The 17,629-nt window shown below is 38.1% G+C and overlaps 1 long non-coding RNA gene across 8 annotated transcripts; it reads right to left on the bottom strand.

Moving 5' to 3' along the window:
• Positions 1-4,613: 4,613 nt before the first annotated feature.
• On the bottom strand, positions 4,614-9,113 carry LOC148691558 (uncharacterized). 8 transcript variants are annotated; one of them, XR_015955183.1, is made up of 9 exons: positions 9,039-9,113; positions 8,622-8,955; positions 8,461-8,497; positions 8,207-8,256; positions 7,983-8,024; positions 7,273-7,443; positions 7,101-7,172; positions 6,148-7,011; positions 4,614-5,216 (listed from the first exon to the last, which is right to left on the bottom strand). It is a non-coding gene; the product is annotated as an uncharacterized LOC148691558 (long non-coding RNA). The 8 variants fall into 8 exon arrangements; XR_015955182.1 differs by having other exon boundaries at positions 4,614-4,923; positions 5,122-5,216; positions 8,622-9,107; XR_015955180.1 differs by having other exon boundaries at positions 8,622-9,107.
• Positions 9,114-17,629: the final 8,516 nt, after the last annotated feature.

Here is a 17,629-nt window from a genome sequence, read left to right as displayed (position 1 = left end):
TCCTCATTCTAGCAACGATGGTAAAGACATCACTCGTGTGTGTATCACGTGATTGTGCTGAAGAACTTGTTGATTAACTAAGGCTGGGTAAGACCGCCGTTCTATAGGTGTTGCCCGGCTTAGCTCACCCCCCGGGAGTTATGCTCTGTAGGCTATTTGGGCGAGTTCGTCTACGTCAGTGTTTCAAACACGCGAAATGTGCTCAAATGTAATTCCTTTAAACGACTCGCCCAAATAGGTGGCAACAATGTGATAGGGCGCCAAAGTACAACTCATGCAACAAAAAATGTCGTTTCATTGGTTAATCCAATTCGAAATCACCAAGGACGAGGACACGGGCTGCTCTTAAGTCATGAAGGATGTGAAGGCCGATGATAAGAGCTTTATATTCGGCCTGATTATTCATATAGCTGAAGTCTAACTTGAGAGAGAGATACCAACGATAGTGGTCGGGAAATTGAATGACGATGCCAACACCAGCCGAGGCTGAGGTGCTAGAAACATCAAAGTGCATCATCCAGTAGTTGTCTCGTGTTTTGACTAAAGGTGCATTAGTTAACCTGAATGGCATCACGAGGAACTCATAATGACCATATCGAGTCCTAAAAGCTGTCTTAAGAACATCCTCACTTCTGATCTTTAATTGATGATATCCAGACCTCAAATCAATCTTGGAAACTATGCAGGCACCTTGAAACTCATCAAATAAATTATCTATACACGGTAATGGATAACGGTTTTTAATTGTTACCCGATTCAGCTATCGATAATCTATACACAACCTCAAAGTCGCGTCTTTCTTTCGTACAAATAAAACTGGAGCTCCCCAAGGTGAAGCACTAGGCTGAATAAAACCTTTATCAACCAATTCCTGCAACTGGGCTTTTAATTCTCTCAACTCAGCATGAGCCATTCAATAAGGAGTTAAGGAAATAGGATTAGTACCTGGAAGTAAATCAATAGTGAATTCTACTTCTCAATTTGTCGGTAATCTGGGTAAATCTTCAGGAAATACATCAGGGAAATGCCTAACTACTCGAACATCCTCTACTTCGACAGAAGTATCATCATTCAATACTACATGAGCCAAATACCCCTGAAAACCTTTCCTCAACAACCTTCTAGCCCTCACGGCAGAGATAATGTCGTGTCTCAATCCGCCACACTCGCCCATGAATGTAACCACAAGCAAGCCTGGACGATGGAAAGTAACCGTTTTCTCATAACAATCCAACTGAGCATAATTGTAATACAACCAATCCATGCCCAAAATCACATCAAAATCCACAAATATCTAGTGGAACTAGGTTAGTTGGCATGACAACATCCTCCACTACGACAGGACATCCTTGATATGTCCAGTTAACATAGCATATCTCACCCCTAGGCATCAAAAACTTTAATTCATAACCAAGAGGTGTAGGGTAGGGTTTGTCTTCTGAGCAAACGTATGAGAAATAACAGAGTGTGTGGCACCAGAATCAATTAATACCCTAGCAAAATAACCAAGAATGTTCAACGTACCCTTAATAAGATCAGTATTGTTCTATGCCTCCTGTAGGGTGATATGATGGATGCGACCCTGAGCTTGTTGTCGTCCTTCATGACCTCTGTTAGCCTGATTCCCACATCCTTGTGAGCTACGTCCTTGGCCAGACTGATTAGGCTGCCTCGATGATCCTGCAATGCTAGAAGCAACCTCCATATTCTGGGTCTGTCCTTCGGAATACCACTGTGATCCACCAGCTAGGTATGGCAGATATGGTGTGTAACCTCCTGAATACTAAATGTAACCACTCTGCTGATACAGATCGTGTGGGTATGGATACTGTCCTCCAGAATATGGGGCTACATCCCCCTGATAATGATATGCTTCACCATAACTCGTCTGGGTATAACCACTAGACCCTAGAATCTACTAGATAGGTACTGGTGGTGGTAAGGCAGATAACTGAGGCTTCTACTGATTTTGTGGGCAATGAATAGCCCGATGTCCCATATGGTGACAAACAAAACATCCTCTACTACCTTGTCTACACTTTCCAAAATGTTGACTATTACATCTATGGAAAAATGGACCACCAGAACCACTAGAACCTCTCTGTCCCTAGAAGCGAGAACCACCTGAAAATCTACCACCTCTCCGCTGTGCAGTGGAACTCAAACCCCCACTTGAAGAACTAGAACTAGTACCACCTCTCTTCAAACTCTGCGTCTTGCAAGGTCCCAAAGATGACTGGCCTTTATCTTTACTAGCATTTTTCTTCCTCTACATCACTATCACTGAGCATATTTTCAGAATCCTCAATCCTTAGTAAAATCTCATAAAACTCCTGGTACGTCAAACAAGGAGTCGTAGTCGCCATAGAGCGCCATTTCTTTCTAGTACCCAACTTAAATCGTCGAAGCATCTCTACGAGATTCTCAGCAATCTCCGGACAATAACGAGACAAATTAGTAAACTTCCGATAATACTCATTAGTTGACATCTTCCCTTGCTTTAAACGCATGAATTCTTGCTTCTTATTGTCTATATACGCTGGGGGTACAAATCTCTTCTGGAATAACTGCTTAAAAACCTCCCAGTCAACAGCTTCCTCTGGTGACAACTGAAAAGATTTCTGCCTCCTTCATCAGGATGCAGGTTCCTCACCCAAAAACCAAATAGTTGTCTCGACCCACTTATCATCAATCGAAAAGTTTTCTCCATATGATTGAGCCATCACTCAGCTCCCTCAAGCCCTTCATTACCAATAAAGTGATTCAATTTCAAATTATATACCGTTTCCAAGGAAGTCCTCTGGTGAGGACGAAATGAGGACCGAATGGCACTAGCAATAGCCTCCCCAAGTTGGGTAATATCAAGGAAATTAGACTCAGACGGAACACGTGGCTCTTTACGAGGCGGCATGGTTCTGGCATAAGACATCAAATGATTATAATATTCACAAAATATTTAGGACTACGAAACCTAGGCTCTGATACCAAACTAACACATCCCGGCCCAAGCCCCCACCACATCCCAGGCTCCGCCTCCACCGTAACACAATATTGTCCGCTTTGGGCCCCCACCTCACCCTCATGGTTTTGTTTCTGGGAACTCACACAAGAACTTCCCAGTGGGTCACCCATCCTGGAATGGCTCTTGCATGAACTCACTTAACTTCGGAGTTCCAATGGAACCTAAAGCCAATGAGCTCCCTAAAGGCCTCGTGCTAGGTAGAGATGAGAATATACATATAAGGCTTACATGATCCACTCCCCTGGGCGATGTGGTATGTTACAATTATTTTCCTTCTTTTCTTCATAACTAATATAAAAAATGAGTGGGGGAATGTTGGTTCATTTTTAATATTAAATAAATTATAATTGTCATTATTTAGTCGTTAGTGGGAAAGTAAGTTTATTTGTCATTATTTGTGGTTAGTGGAAATTAAGATGGAGTCTTTAGTTATTCATCTTTTGTAACCTTTTTTCTTTGTTAATTTTTGTTTATTACCCTATTCACTAAGAGCATCTCCAATGGAGACCCTAAGTGGAGTCCCTACAACCATATAGTCCCGAAATTTAGGGACGAATGACTTGCAATGGGCCGGAATTGAAGTCCTCAAAGTATCTCAATACATAGAGACTCGCCAGATACCTCAAAGAATTCTCAAATATGAGGACTACATATAGGGACTCAAATAGTGGACTCCATATTAATTTTAAGTAGGAATGGTGCTGCTCTTTATGTTTTTTTTTCCTTATTTTTTGAAGAGTAATGTTATTCATACCATGTTCTTGTACCACATTTTCATATCACCTTAGGTGGCATTTGATGTGGATAGCCACATCATTTGAATTAATCAGATTTTTAAATTTAGTTCATTATTTAATAAACTAATAATTAAGAAAAACTGGTTAATTAAATGATGATTGTGGTATACGAGGAGTCTTTCTTCTTCCTTTCCTTGGGTTTTGCAAATTTTTCAAATGATGTGACTGTCCACATCAGATGCCACCTAAGGTGGTATGAAAATGTGGTATAAAAACATGGTATGAATAGCATTACTCTTTTTTGAACCCACCCAAGTGGGGCAACTTCTCATTTGCCTTTTTTTTTTTTTTAATTCTTGAAAAATCAATGGTAGAGATAGTTTTTTATTTTTATCAATGGTTACAACATTTCAATGAAATAAATATTAGTTTTTTAATATTTTAGTCACTATATTTAGGGATTATACTATAAGGATATTTTCATTGTAGATAATATTCTTTTAGGGACATGAATATTCCTCTAAAGCTCCTAAATGAGTCATCAAAGGTGGTGGTGGGAGTCCCTACTTAGGGACTCCCATTGGAGATGCTCTAAGGGTGATAATAAACATATAAATATTAGCATTTTCCTGTTGTCATTTTATTTATGATTCCACTACCAATTTCCTAATAACTACAACTTTGTTCCCCCATACTTTGTATCTTTTACTTATATTGGTGAAAGAAGGGTGTTCTTGTTGTGGAGCTTTGGACTCTTCTCTTTTTCTGCAGAAAGGTTTGAGTTAAACACAATTTAGTTGGGTTGTTGTATCCTAGAGGGGACAAGTCAAGAGATATACTGCTGCACCGGTTCGTGAGCTTTTGTAAAACCGCAGTGGGCTTGAATCTCCTTAAAGACAGGTTGATACCTGCACCTCAACCTAATTGTCTACGTGCTTTCTTAGAAGAATATTACAATTTTCTTCTAATTTTCCCAACATTGTCTACATAATATTGCGCTTGAATTATACTCGCGTATTTCTGATCTCAAATTTAATTTTTATCTTCAGGTGTTTAGCCATCTCTTCTGCCTGGAGTTCGTAGAAGACGTCAATGAAGTTATCTCTAGTCATTGTTCTGCTTCTTGTATCAAGGAGGATTGCTTCTCTGAAGCAACTCATCAACCTGAGAAATTATTAAAATTAGAACACCAGGAGATAAGCCAAAGCATTATAAATACTGCAAAGAAGTTAAGACATTTGAAGTGACTCCAGTTGATTGTAGTATTTCAGTGGCGAGGCCTCTAAATCAAATCAGTGGCACCTACAACTCAACCAATCGTAAGAACGGTGTTCAGGTGCAAATAAAATGCTGAGAGGATACTCGTTAAGAATGCGTGCTGGAGGGTTCTCTTGTTGAGCTTCTTGAATGCTTGTTCGGGTTACTCTGCCATTAAGATCTTGCAAGAATGATCCAAGCTGCCTGTACGGAGGTGATGTAGGACAAGATTGGGGTGAATTTCTACGAGAAAAAGTAAAGAAAAAAAATTACGTTTTAATTTCTCTAAAAAATCAAACCTTTTGGTTTCTGTATGATATAATGTCATTTATTTTCGTTTTTAACGACCAAATGTGTCTGCACTCTGTTGTGGGTTATAAAATCAGAACCCACAATTTAACACTCATTTATCAATTATTTAAAAATCAATTAAACTGAATCCACATGATAAAATAAGTCTTTCAGTTTTATCTATATTATATTGAATTTACATTAAGAGCTTATGTTTCACTTCCAAAAGATGATGCACAAAATCTCGACAACATGACCTATGCAAAGAAAACAAAAAGAAAATAGAATAACAATTAGGCAAGAACAACAAAATGGAAGCAAAAATTTGAAAACAACAAAATACAATTCTAAAAGAACCAAAAGAATGTTAGCATAATTTTTAACATTTATGCCATTATCTAATTCCTAAGTTGCATCCTCAATTAAGAAACCAAGGAATCCACTCCGACAGTTTATAGCTAACCAACCACAATTGGAAGACAATGGTTCATATCCTTCAAGTAGTGTGGACATAGCAACAAACACAAATCAAATTACTAAGTTGCATCCTCAATCAAACAACCAAGGAATCAACCCGGCAGTTGCTTGCGAACCAACCAAGATTGCAATAAAGGTTTTGATAAAATTTATTATAAATATAAAATCAAAATAAATCGACATAAATATGTATATTTTCAGCAATTTCAGACCTTCATTCCCATTTTAGGACTTAAATCACATTTAAAAATAAAAGCGCACAAAGAAAGTTGTACTTTTAGCTTCACTTACAAAAAACAACTAAAAAAAAAAAAAAAACTCAGCATACAACTATATATTCCACACAGATTTGTGTAAACAGACTTGCCTTCGGGATGAAGTACTTCGTCCTCTTGTACACATATGCCAAAATCTCTATCAGGCAACTTTTCCAACTTGTAGAAGCTGATATAATGAAGGAAATCATTCAATACAATTGTATTCACCTTATTTGAAGGATTTGAAATGGATTTTTTTTTTTTTTTTTTACTAATAATAATACAATATATATAGCCATTACCCAGTTTCAGAATCCATTTCGACTCCCAAAATTACACACAAATTACTAAAATTTCAAGCAAAAAGAACAAACCATGATTCACAATTCAATTCAATTCAATTCCCAAACACGCTCACAGATTAATGAATTCTCCTTAAAACAACAAAGAACCAACGAAAATTTGTAAACTTAGAGGCAAAAATTGTTACCTTGACGACGGGCATTAGGTCTCCAAACATTAAAACAACACCCATTTGAAGAAAAAATATGAAGGTGTCAAGAACGGGAGGCACGTGAGAAAAATAGAGAAATTTGGAACGATCTGGAGCCTTTTGTGGTAATTATGGAGAAATGCTCAAGGTTAAAGAGCGCATGCATTACACTTTATAAACTAACCACCATTTAGAAGTCCATTAATAATGTACTCGCACACCCCACCACTTTCCTATGTACAACAAAAAAAAATAATGCTTTCCAAAATAAAGCATCAAATCACATTCACTATAAAACTAGAAATTACATATGAACAAAAGAAAATACATCATGCCATTTATGACTTTGAAAGAAAAAAGATAAACCTTCTTCAGCTCCATTTTAGGAGGTGGAGGCTCCCGATAGAAGCTTGGCATTGTAGTTTCTCTAAAAGTCAATTTCTTCCTGAGCATCCTAATCTCAGCTTCTAGAGTTTTCTGTAAAACAACGGACAACATTCATAACATTCATAGTAAGAACAGGATTCACACACAGGTTTCAGTTGACACCATTGATTGAAAACCACCTCAGACTTGGCTTACAAATTATTCTTCTCCACCTCCTCTTGATGTATCTTTTCCTCCAGTTTAGTGCAGAACTATCCAAGGTAATTGTAAACATTACTTCGATAATAGAAATATTGTTGAGGACTTAGCATAAGAAAAAAAATCAGAGAGATGCAAATGCAAAAAACTAACCTCTCTCATTTGTTTAATGGAACAATACAAAACCTTAGCCAAACATTTCACATAACCACGGCCCTATAGTCCAATTTCCAAGCTTCATTCACAAACGAATCGGGGCCAATATCGATAAGGCCGTGAAAATTTAGATGATTTCATATTTGAATTAGTGAAATTTCAAACAACCTAGAAAACATCAGCACAATTTCAGGCCAAAAATAAAATGCATAAATAGATCGTGCAAACCTAACTGAATCACACAAAAGATTTGGAAATGATTTTTATCTTTTCAATCAATTGATGCAGGCATGGCTTCAGTTATGGTTCAGTATCTGCAGGCATGGCCTTCAGTTATGGCTATCTGGTATATTGGTTATACACAATGATCAATCACACACAAAGTTATGATAACAACACTTTAAAGAATTAGGCAAATCAAGAAGGATATTTCACTCAAATTAGATCATACACACATTGCATTCTCCTCTAAATCCTAAGAGAAAAAGTGCAAACACCACAACCTTAGGTTCAAAAACATTGCGACTGATCTATAAACTATATCATATCATTTCATTAGACCTAGCTTAATTCAGGTGCTTAAGCACATTAATATAAAATTTCTACCTAAAAGGAGAGACCACAATAGTAGGAACAAAGCTTTATAACTTTTTCTTTTTGGCAAGTAAATTGAACTGCCCCAAACTAATAGAATAATAGAAGCTTACTTTTCCGACGGGAAGCTAGTTGTATTGTGATCTTCCATGAACCTATTAAAATGGAAACAAATTTCTACATAGATTTGTAAGAAAAAAAAATTAAAAAAAAAAAAAAAAAAAAAAAAAAAAAAAAAAAACCTAGCAAATTCCTATTATCTTCATTAAATAGATGCTTTTGGAGAAGATAATCTAAATGCATCCAAATACATCCATAAACACACACACCCACTTACTGTTTGAGCATCTGTTTCTCTTCCCAATTTGCCAGATATTCCAGGTTCACCTAATGAAAGATAAAACAATTACCATTAGAACTATCTTATCGACGGCTACAATTTGGAAAGGGATCAACACAGGCTTCGAAACACATAAAAATCAAAAGGTAAACTCTACAACCTTAGAAACTTTATGAATAAGATAAAACACTCTGCAAGTTAATGGTTCCATGTGGTAGTAAAATAGTGGGAAAATGAATTACTAGTTTTACCTTCAGTAACCATGCTGTGAACTCTGGTCGTTTGTTCCTATACACAACAGCAATCATCAAATTGAACTGGGAGAAGTAAATTTTTTATTTTTCTTACATTTTCTCAGCAGCCAAACAAAAACTTAAAAACAGTAAAACAGTAGAAAATTCAGTAAACATACCAGATATCAATTTCTCTGATGATCCCATACTTTCCCCACGAATTCATCATTGCTTCTACCTTTCCTTTCTCCTACTTCTCCTTCATTTTCTTCTTTCTCTTCCCTTTCTTCTTCATTTCTCTTTCCTCATTCTTTTCCTCTCCTTAGCTCTATCAGCATCTTTCTCTCTCCTCATCCTCCTTTTTCGCCTTCTGTCATCGTACTCCGAATCCGAACCTTCCTTGCTATTCTACCACCTCCGGAATATTGGAGAGTGACCTGCTTGCAGGACGAGACAACGATGGAGGTGCTTTCAAAAGCCGATGCCCTGAGTGGAAGCCGTCACGATCGCTACCTGCCGTCAAAGGGTAATAGGCAACAATAAAATACAAATTCAACAAATTGGGAAAAAAGAAAACCAAAAGACGAAAACATTACACCCGATGCTATATCAATGTTGTCGGATGCTAGAAGGAAGAAAAAGCGGAAAAGAAAGTGTGATCCAGAAACCCATTCCCTCAATCTACCCACAAATCATGCACCCAACCCCCTCTTTTTCTCTCCCCCCAAATCGTGCATTGAAGTCCTCTCTCCCCCAATTCATGCACCCAACCTGACATGCCCAACCCTGATATCACCCAATAGCAGGATAGGCGCATGCTGGCCGACACCCGAGGATGATGGAGCCATTTTACACATGCATACAATTAAAAAAAAAATTATGTCAATAGAATATAAAAACCAATGCCAAATCGTATTCAGAACGTACAATTAACCAAGAAAAACACCAAAGATCCGAACAAAGGAATGAGACCTACACTGAGAAGACGATACCTATGCACAAATTCCCAGATGCTGGGATTGAATGCCTCGCTTCCAACTCCTGAGGGGGCACAAAAACAAAAGGTAAGTGGACCACAATTTATACTAATACTAATAATACGAAAACCAATTTCTTCTGAACATACTAACCCCCTGTTTTGAAAACATATATAATACTACTGTTGACCCTAAAAACTACCAAGCCTACGTGGCACACAGGCCGAGTAATTAATAAGCTAACTACGTCCTTCGGTTGTGTACTGGGCATGCCAACTTGTCGGCCGAGTTCAGCCGAAGAGTAAAATATGTTGATGTCGCATTGGGCGCACTGCTGAATTCTTGACCTTGTGATTGTAGCAGAGGAAGGAACATGTCTCGGCCTTCAAGTTCTAGAGCTTGAAGACAAGGCTGCTAGTCTTGCGAAGTTCACGGATCGCCAGCGCCGAGTTCAGTCACGGTGATTATATTCGTAAAAGTATAAGCACGCCGAATTTGTACCACACTATACAGACACAAGAACTCAAAAGAGATGTATGTCTCGATGTTGAATGTGGTTCGGCCTTCAGAATGTCGAACTCTAAAACTTACTTGTGAATACCCAATCATAAAACAACTCGGCATTCAATGTGCCGAGCCCAGTAATCTGTAACACCTCACTTCACCGAGAAGGCTAAAGAGATGACCTCTGTCAACAATATTGTCGGCTAATTCTACGACAACAATATTGTTTATCCAAACTGAAGATGTTCGCCAGTTGCCTTCACAGTGTTGTTTATCCAAATTGAAGATGTGTTGGTGGAAAAAAGAAAATAAAAATCTCAAGGTTGTTGTGAGGTTTCGCGTAGAGCGAGAGTTAGCACAGGGCAATTTATGTGTTGAATTGGAGAGAGGGTTTTTCCATTGCCACTACGTTTGTATTTATAGGAACATATTTTCTGTTTGGCACAGCCTGGATAATAAGCAAAGCAATTTTGATTGCACCTGAAGACTCTGTAATGGAATATTCTTAGAAAATTCATGACCACATGCATATCTGGTCGACAAATCGGGACTCTAAACGCTAATCCCACTCCAACGAGGAGACTCTTTCTCCGCGTTATTCATCCAAACACACTCAGCCACCTAATTGCAAATGGCAAATTAAATTACCATAACTGACAGCCAATTGCAAAGTGTAATCATTATCCCACCATCACTTCATTATCCTTACATCCCATGCATGCATAAAAAAAAACCATCATGGTTGGTAGTTTTGCATTATCTGCAAAACCATCCTTATCCCATCATATCACCTTATTTTGATTACTCCAGATGGATACGAATGGCATATCCACATGCTGGTCATCCAATATTAATTGAATCCTTGTGGTATTTTTCCACCTGGTTCTGCATGCAAGCTAAATATGCAACTTTTGCAACTGATTAAATAGCATGTGGATAGAACTCTAATGCTGCACGGCATTTCACATAACCTCCTCTGTATGGAGGTTTACACGTATCACAACTCTGTACGCTTTTAGGATATTTTCAAGATACTTACTACAATAAAAAAACAATAGTAATGTCAAGAAAAATCTTTAATCATCCGACGGTTGGGAGTTATACTTATTCAACGGCCTTAATTGCACAGGCCAATGATGTAATTTTGTTGGGCTCAGATTGGGTTGCAAGTCATATATACCCGATTGGACTCCCAGGCCACTGGAGTTTCACTGGAAACTACAGAATTGCACCGAGAGTTTGTAGGAGGTGACCTAAATCCAAAATTCATGAATTACAAGTCAAAACTTATAGAAAGCGTCTCTGCAAGGTTCGGGGACTTACTTATAGTAGATTTAGGAGAAATGAGGGTTGAATCCACCTTGGATTCAATGAATTTTCCTCAGATACCATTTAACGGAAATGAAGACCATAGAATACACAAAGGTTAGAAACCTCATATTTCAGCGCAAAATTCACATGCAGAGCAAGAGAACGATACCTAGGCTCCTTTTGGATTAATCTTAGTTCTAATTGGACTCAAACTCAAAGCGTTTTCACTTGGACTTCGCCGAAAAAAATGCACTGAAAGGAGCAGCTTAAATTCTCCTTCTTCCTTGGCTGATTCTCACATGCAAGCCTAGTAAAAGATTCTTCAGACTGTGATGATTCCAAATATGGTGATTTCGAATTTCTGTTTGATTGTAAAAGGAGGTGGTGGTTGGCTTCAGTGGTTTCAGAGATAGTTAAAGAAACAGGCTGTTACAGAGAAGAAAGGTGAGGGAAAGAGTTTGAAATATTAGAGGGAGAGAGCACGGGGAAGGAGGAAAATGGGGTGTGACAAGCCTGGGTTAAAGAGTAGTGATGATGGTGCTCTCGGTTACTAAAGAGAAAGCTGCAAAGTATTGTTGAGAAAATAGAGAGAAAGAGAGAGGGTTCTAGAGAGTGGAATGTGTTATAAAGAGAAAAAGAAGAAGGTGTCCCGGGAGGCATTACCCAACACAAGGGTATATTCGTAATTTTATACACAATTTTTAAAAACAGGTTGTTATGCCTCAAGTTTGATGTAATTGAGTGTTGTGTTCCTTTCCAGTGCGAATATAAGGATAGTCTAATGGCACAAGTAAGGGTGTCGAACCGGGACTGATTAGAACTCTACAAATTACTAGCTTTATGTGAACTCTAACTACGCAATGAAAATGAAAACTGAATTTAGATTTTTTTTTTTTAGAAGTAAAGTAGCTAAAAATGCAAGAGAATGTAAATATGAAAAATAGAATGATTCAGAAACAATGGAAATGGAACTAGGGATACCAATTTCACCATTACAAGCCAATTCCATGAAATTAAGTCAAAACGCATTCAACTCTCCAATCTACAACTAAGGTTCGTTTTACTTATTTATGATCATCCATTTGATGTGTGGTTGTAATCAAGTACTCCTAATCTGCAACCTAGTTCTGATGTTCAATTTAGATTACCAATTAAGAATCCATTAAGAACAAGAAAACTTCAAAGAACTAAAGAAATCACATGGCAGGATGTATGCATAGTAGTTTCTTCATTCATTCACATGTCCACCAAGATTAAGTATGATGTGTACTATAACCTTGATCAAATAATTCATAAGTAGCCCTAATGGTGATCAAACATTAAGATTAACAAACAAGTTATACTATAAAATCGGTGAATGAAACATGGAAACAGATTGATGAATTTGAATACTTTAACTTAATAACATAGAATAGGTTTGCAAGGCTACATCGAAATCCCCAGCTATGTACTTAATTACACAACATGATTACAGAATATATTAATATCAAGAACAACATCAATGAAATTAAAGTTCATAGAAGAAACCCCCTTGAAGCAATTTCGATGTTGAACTTCTCCAAGAACAGCATAGCTGCATGGTTTCTTTAGTGGCTGGGGATGATGAATGGAGAAGAGATTTTGTTTCTGGAAGAAATGCCAAAGAAAGAGAAGAGAGAGAGAGAGCAATGGGCGTCTCCAAGGAGAAGCTTTTGTAAAAGTGGCTGGAATTCTCAATTTTATAAGGTTAAAAAGGCTGTTACAGATTGCCAATACATCCTAGTAATTGGTCTTATAAAGAGCCATATTCATCACCATATTCAGTTTCCACTTTTAATTCTTTATCTACATCAGCATCCTTATTCAATTCTCACTTTTAGCACCATTTTGCCTTATTTGTCCTCAACTGAGCTCCAAAATACGATTAGCTGCATACTAACACAAAAGAGGGTAAAATGCAGCTAGTTTAACTCAAAAATATCACAAAGGGACTAGGAATGGATGGTATAAATGTATGAAATATATGAGTTATCACTGAGTGGTGAATGACTTTTAGCATCGGATCGATACTCTGCATCATACGTTCCCTAGGAATGGCGGGCAGAGTCAGCTCTACATTGAAGTGACGGGAATTAGAGGAAATCTTAGTGGGATGAAGTCTAGTTAAGATCAATTGAAGATCGGAGGCTATGATGGTCCTCTGCAATTTGCGTTCCATAGGAATGGCAGCCAGAGGCATACTTGTTGGGAGATTACTCAAAACATTTGAAGTCTATGTTAGAGAAAATTATGGAAGCACCAATTGTAGGCGAAGTTACTAGGTATATGTGGGGTATACCAAATTTGTTTCCTCAGGCTTGTTGATTTCGTTGAGGGAATTGGTATGGACCCTTAGGAAAATTTCCCGGTAATTGTTTTAGTGATAACATTCTTGCTTCCTCCATCAATGAGTTTAGTTCAGTAAACATCAACAACCAGCTTTATACCAAATTTCTCAAATATCGACCTTACTTAGATTTCTTACCTTTCTTGGGAGACATGAGTGTAGTAGAAAATATTCTTACCAAATCCAAGGTTGTGATAGTTGGAAATCGAAAATTTTCTCGAATGGCGTGAATTCCAAAATATCATTGGTCTTGTTGATTCTATTCAACAGTTGCAAACGATTCCTTGACCATATCCCTATTTCCATTTTCTTTGGCTAAAAAGAAGTCAGTTTTGTTAAGATGTTGGTTGTGAACGAAATCTTCAACAACTGAAGTGTTGTCTCACCCGACTATTGCTCCTACACCTTTCGATGACATCGATCAATTTCAAATCCTACAATGATGCTTTATCGAACGTGTAACTATGCGCTGATGCAGCATGATTGTGTAATGCTCATGCCTTGACATTGGAACTACATGAAGTGAACCATCCTATCTACGACCTAGAGTCTACAGTTATCATTCTTACTTGAAAACTTGATGAAAACTCTTCATGGAGAAATGTGTTAGATCTTTATCAACCTCGCAAACTTCCCATTTATTTTCACTCGAAAAGAATAAAACCTCAAACAACAGCAATGGTAGGATATATCAATTACTACGATTGAACCATCGCGTACCACCCCGATTATGCAATTGTATTTACTGACGACTGCAGTAGAAAAACACATAGGTACCGAATGCTCTTCAATCAGTTCTTTTTTCAACTTTTGCGGAACTCTTGAATACTTTAGAGACACTGCTTTTTGATTATCAAGAAACCTTGTTAGCTAATTTTCAAGTTCTACCTTTCTACCTTTGGCCTAAGATAACAAGGAATTGTTTAGTCATTCAGCATAATTCTTCATTATTGAATTTGTCGGACTCTTTGACGTTTTGGTCTGCACTGGCTTTGTTCGTAATCCCAGATTCACCCCCTTGGTACTAAAAGATATATTAGTCAAAATTGGGTTACTCGTCTGTTCTTCGTATCATTCTAAAGTAGATAGATCGACCTGGAGGACCACCAGATGTTGAAGTTTTAGTTGAGATCATCAATCCTTGAATTGCCCAATTAGCATCCTAATGAACAAATCTTCACCATTGGTGATTTAATATTCCTGAAGCTATCATTGTAACGAATCTTCACCATTGGGAAAATTCTAACTTTCAGTCCGTCAGCTTTCATTTGACTATCGTTCAAGTTGAGTTATCGTTCGACCATTTCCATTGCTAGACGTAATCAAGTTAAGAAGTTACATGCATTCAAGCAGCAGAGTCGTATATTCAAATCCAGATATCCTAGCTTTTGAGTGTTTTGATAGCTTTCTCGACATGGTTTCTTGCAAAATCTGTGAAGCCTGCCTCTCTAACTATCTTTGAAACCATCGAAGCCAACCACCACCTCACTTTTACAATCAAATAGAAATTCGAAATCACCATATTTGGAATCAACACAACCTAAAGAATCTTTTGTTGGCCTTGCATGTGAGATTCAAGCCAAGGAAAAAGGAGAACTTAAGCTACTTCTCTCGGTGTAGTTATTCCGGCGAACTCCAACTAAAAACTCTTTGAGTTTAAGTCTGATTAGAACTAAGATTAATCCAAAAGGAACCCAGGTATCGTGCTTTTGCTCTGCATGTGAATTTTGAGCTGAAATACAAGGTTTCTAACCTCTGTGTATTATGTGGTCTTCGTTTCCAGAATCCAACAAATGGTCTCTGAGGAAAATCACTCGAATCCAAGGTGGATTCGACACTCATTTCTCCTTAATCTAATATGAGTAAGTCCCCAAACCTTGCAGTGATGTTTTCTTTGAGTTTTGACTTGTAACTCATGAATTTTGGAATGAGATGACCCCTGCAAACTCTCGGTGCAATTCTGTAGTTCCCGAGGAAACTCCGGCGACCCACGAGTCCAATCAGGTCGACCCGACCCACAACCCAAACTGAGCCCAACCTATTGTCTAGCCCAAATCTATTAGCCCATTAGCCAGACCTAAACCCATTAACTCAACCTGGATCTAACCCAAGCCCAACCCAATAACAAACCCAACCCAACCACCTAAGCCCATATCCGACCCGACCCGAGTCTGAAGCCCATTTGCCATAGTCGATGCATGGAGCATACAAGCCTCCACCTGAGGTACTGTGCTCCGTCGCCGTCCACGGCAGCGCTAACGACTTTTCCGGCCAACTTTTAGACGACCCATCTCAGCATATAACAATGTGTGAGGTGGTGTGTGGCCTTCAGGGCTGCCACCCCGTGGCAGATCATGGGGGAACCCGAGGTCCCTCCGTAGGTTTTTCAACATGCCAAATCCGAATCAGTTGTCCGTTTTTCCAAATTCTATCGTTCTATGAGAGTTTTATTAATTTGTCTCTAATTGTGGTTAGGTGCATTGGTGGGAAGTTACCCTGTCTTCCCTCATTTGAGCGGCAACTCAGTAGCGGAATAACTGTGAGTGGACCTCTTCTCCAATTGAATATTTTATAACTATCAGTCTAGCATGCATTTCATATTTTAGGATTTGAACATCTTTTATATTATGCCTTATGGATTTCTATATTTATGGTTACGGAGATTTGGGGATTTATTTAAATTGCTTTTATGAAATATTTATGATTATTGAATTTACATTTTCTAAAGGTAATGAATTATTGGTTTTATACATACGAAATACTTGTGTTATACCCCCAGCTTCACTAGCGAAACCAGTATTAGACAGGGCTGGTCCAGAGATTTTTGAGGCCCAGGGCGATGCCAAAAAAAGTGCCTTAACTTTATATAAGAAAATTATTTATTTTCACACGTAAGACATCAATAAAATTATATTTAGAAAAACACAGAAAGACTAATTTATTTTGTATTGAGAGAAGGAAACCAAAAAACTCCGGGCTTACAAGTAGATAGATGATGACTTTTGTCTTCCATCTGAACTTTAAAAGTATTTTTGTATAAATGGTGAGGTGTTTTTTCTTATTTACTAACCATGTAAATATGGGACTCAAAAAATAATGATGTTTTTTAGTCTTTAATTTATATGTATTAGTAATGAATAGTCACAAAATTAAACCTTTTTATTGTTTGGGACTTCCCTCAACAACTGGTGCATTCCAGATTATCGTTTCTTGAAGGATATTGCGTCAGAAAGTTAGCAAAATTATTTTACAAAATTTGGTTACAAGGATAAGCCTGTTGCAATGAAACTTTTGACGAACTACTCAATTTGTTGTAGGATTTTTTTTTAATGAGTATAAATGTGACAGCCCGTCCGGAAATTTTAAAAACGTACGTGTGAAAAGACGATTTTGACCCTAGCGGGATTGTTTTCGTTGTGTGGTTGTTCTTTTTGGTTTGTGTGGCTGGTTTTGCACCACACACTTCCCCACACTCACCCTCACCCTTTCCCCCTATTCCTGCACCTATCCCGTGCCCAATTCCCTTCCCATTTCCTCCTCCATCATACGGACACACACACAAACCTATCAAACCTTCACAGATCGAAGGTATAAAGTACATATCCATGCTCGTGAGGCTCGTAGGAGTCCAACCATACCCATTTCAGGTAAGAATACCTTCGTTTTCACGTTGAACTCGTGATGTCCGATTTGAGGTATTGTTCATGCACACGTGATTTCTCATGTTTTAGGGAATTTCAAGCTTCTAGGAAGCTTGGTGAGGTCCCTAGGAGGCTCGGGGTGGTTCGTTTGAAGGTTTTGGACGTTGGGATCACGAGTTTCGAGGTTGGCAGGAGTTGGGGTGATTTTTCAGGTGAGATTTTGTGGATTTGAGCACTTGAAAGTGGTATGATTGTGTTCCTCTCGTTGTAAGCTTCATTTTGGTACCAATTTTGTGAAATTTGGGTGAAAAACGAAGAAGTTACAAAGGTTTGAAATTTTCCCGATTTTCCGACGCCGGCGACGGCGCCGGAGGCTCGCCGGGGAAGAC

This window comes from Pyrus communis, chromosome 13 (assembly GCF_041283825.1).
Source record: "Pyrus communis isolate YQ-2024b chromosome 13, ASM4128382v1, whole genome shotgun sequence".
NCBI lineage: Eukaryota > Viridiplantae > Streptophyta > Magnoliopsida > Rosales > Rosaceae > Pyrus > Pyrus communis.
Note: the sequence above shows the minus strand (reverse complement) of the source record. Positions and strands in the feature narration are given on the sequence as shown.